Source organism: Tenrec ecaudatus, chromosome 12 (genome assembly GCF_050624435.1).
Source record: "Tenrec ecaudatus isolate mTenEca1 chromosome 12, mTenEca1.hap1, whole genome shotgun sequence".
In the NCBI taxonomy this organism is placed as follows: domain Eukaryota; kingdom Metazoa; phylum Chordata; class Mammalia; order Afrosoricida; family Tenrecidae; genus Tenrec; species Tenrec ecaudatus.
The window spans coordinates 51,178,465-51,181,120 of record NC_134541.1 but is presented as its reverse complement, the minus strand read 5'-3'; the positions used below and the strand labels follow the sequence as shown (position 1 = coordinate 51,181,120).

The 2,656-nt window shown below is 42.1% G+C and overlaps 1 pseudogene; it reads right to left on the bottom strand.

Annotated features, from left to right (window-relative positions):
* Positions 1-364: 364 nt before the first annotated feature.
* LOC142422658 (large ribosomal subunit protein uL23-like) lies at positions 365-2,073 on the bottom strand (annotated as a pseudogene).
* Between the last annotated feature and the right edge of the window lie 583 nt (positions 2,074-2,656).

Below are 2,656 nucleotides of genomic sequence, written 5' to 3'. Positions count from 1 at the left end.
ACTAACTGAATTGGGCTTTAACTCAAACTCACCTGTAGCCATGGACTTAATGCTGAAATGCCCTTAGGTAACTAGAAGCAAAGTAACAGTTATTGAAATGTCATGGAATAGGCTGTACGGAGCTCTTGTCTTTTTTTTTTTAATTGAAAATTTTCAATTTTATTTTTTCCATTTTCCCTCAGAGCCACATGGCTCATGCACTACAGTTTGCCAACCCCTGCAATAAGGATGACAGTCACCCCCAACCCTGCAGCTAGGTGTGCTGTTACAAGGCTCCTCTGGAGCCCACTTGGAACACAAGACAAAGACAAGAAGAGTATGTATTGGAAAAGTTTATATTTAGCATTAGCCAGCTGGGTTCACTTTATATGATTCCAATTTTGTTGGCAACATCTAAAGCGTCATAGTCAGGAGCCAGTCGAACATATGCCTTCTTCTCCCCGGCAGGCCTGATCAAGGTGTTGACCTTGGCTACGTCAATGTCATAGAGCTTCTTCACAGCCTGTTTGATCTGGTGTTTGTTGGCCTTGACATCCACAATGAACACAAGTGTGTTGTTATCTTCGATCTTCTTCATGGCAGACTCTGTAGTCAAGGGGAACTTGATGATGGCATAACGGTCCAGCTTATTTCTCCTGGGGGCGCTCTTCCGAGGGTATTTGGGCTGCCTTCTTAGTCTCAAGGTCTTGGGCCGCTGGAAGGTGGGTGACGTGCGGATCTTCCTTTTTTGTGTGGCTGTGGACGCATTTCAGCACGGCCTTATTGGCTTTTAAAGCCTTTGCTTTGGCTTCCGTTTTGGGAGGGGCAGGAGCTTCCTTCTTTGCCTTCGGCGCCGTCTTCGTGGAAAGGGTCCGGAGCTCTTGTCTTGAGGGCGCCAAACAATGGTGGTCTCAGACCACCATATATTTACTACGCTATTGCCCTCTTTGTGACAAGAAATTGTGACATATATTAATCTTATGGGCAGATTCTGCCTTGTGAATTAAGGTTATTGCAAAACCCTTATTGTTTGTGTAAATAGTGTTCAGTCACATAAGACTTTAATCGGTATAAGTTAAAAAATTCAGATATCGTGCTTTGTAGCCGGCCCATGTCATTATTAGTGTTGTTAGGTGCCATCATGTCAGCCCTGACCCATAGTGAAGCTATGCACAACAGAACATGAGGTGCCATCCTCAGAATTGTTCCTATGCTTGAGCCCATCGATGCAGCCACTGTGTCAATCCATTTTGTCCAATGCCTTCCTCTTTTCTGCTGCCCTTCTACTTTACCAAACATGATGTTCTTCTCCAGAGACTGGTCTTTCCTACCAATATGTTCAAAGTATGTAGTCTTGCCATCTTTGCCTCAAAGAAGCACTCTGGCCTTACTTCTTCCAAGACACTTCAGTTTGTGCTTTTAGCAGTCCATGGTACTCAATATTCTTCTCCAGTACCACAATGCATATGCATTGATTCTTCTACTGCTTTCTATATTCAATGTCCAACTTCACATGTATATGAAGCAAGTGACAATACCCTGGCTTGGGTCAGGTGCACTTTATGCTGGCAGTCCAACCACAGGCAACAAACAGCAGGGCAAGTCACCAACAGTCAGCAAAAAGGCAGGATCCAACAGTCCCAAGCTCAAGCAATGTATGTACCAGCAGCGTGATGAAGCAAGTCTCGAAGGAACCTCAAGCTCTAGTGACACGGTCCATGGGTTGGCAATCCCACAGGTAGTGTAGCTCACAAGTTAAGGCAGTGAACTAGCCGACACACACTGGTCCAATCACCAGAAAGAAAGACGCAGAGGCAGGGCTTTTCAAGCCATTTATCTCTTTGCCCTCCAATCAAACTGCAACCTTATTAATCCCACATGTTCCTATCAGCCAGGTTGACACAATAAACCTACCTATTACACAAGGTTGTGTCATCTGCATATGGTTGGTTGTTAATAAACCTTCCTCCAATCCTGATGCCACATTCTTTTTTATATAAGCCAGATTCTATGATGATTTGCTCAGCAAATAGATTGAACAAGTTTGCTGAGAGAATACAACTCTTTAGCATACCTTTCCTGCCTTGAAACCATGTAGTATCCCCTTGTTCTGTTCACAAAACTGCCTTGATCCATGTGTAAGTTCCTCAGGAGCACAATGAATCATTCTGGAATTCCCATTCTTCTCAAGGATATCCACAATTTATTATGGTCCATACAGTTGAATGCCTTTGCATAGTCAATGAAACACAAGTAAACATCTTTCTAGTATTATCTGCATGAATCCCATCTGACCATAGACTAGGATGTGAATAGCATTGTCAACATGCAGAATACATCAGAAAGTGGCTATTGCAGATATTTAGGTTAATAGTTATTGCCTTCTCTGGACCTACTTTAAATATTTTAAGTTTTAATAATTTTTGCTTTCTTTTTGATTGTGGGATTTCTCTGTTTTATTTTGGTGTTGTTTGGTTTTTTGGGGGGTATGTTTCTCTGTATATGAAATCTAGCACTAGTAAATCTATAGAGAGTAGCTGGATTGATGATTTCTTGGAAGTATGGCAGGGGAGGTTGGGAGGAAATGAGAAACTAATAAAAATGAGTATAAGAAAGAAGAAAATTGATTGTGGTGATGATCATACAACTCTTTCAAATGTGATTGAACTCTTAAATT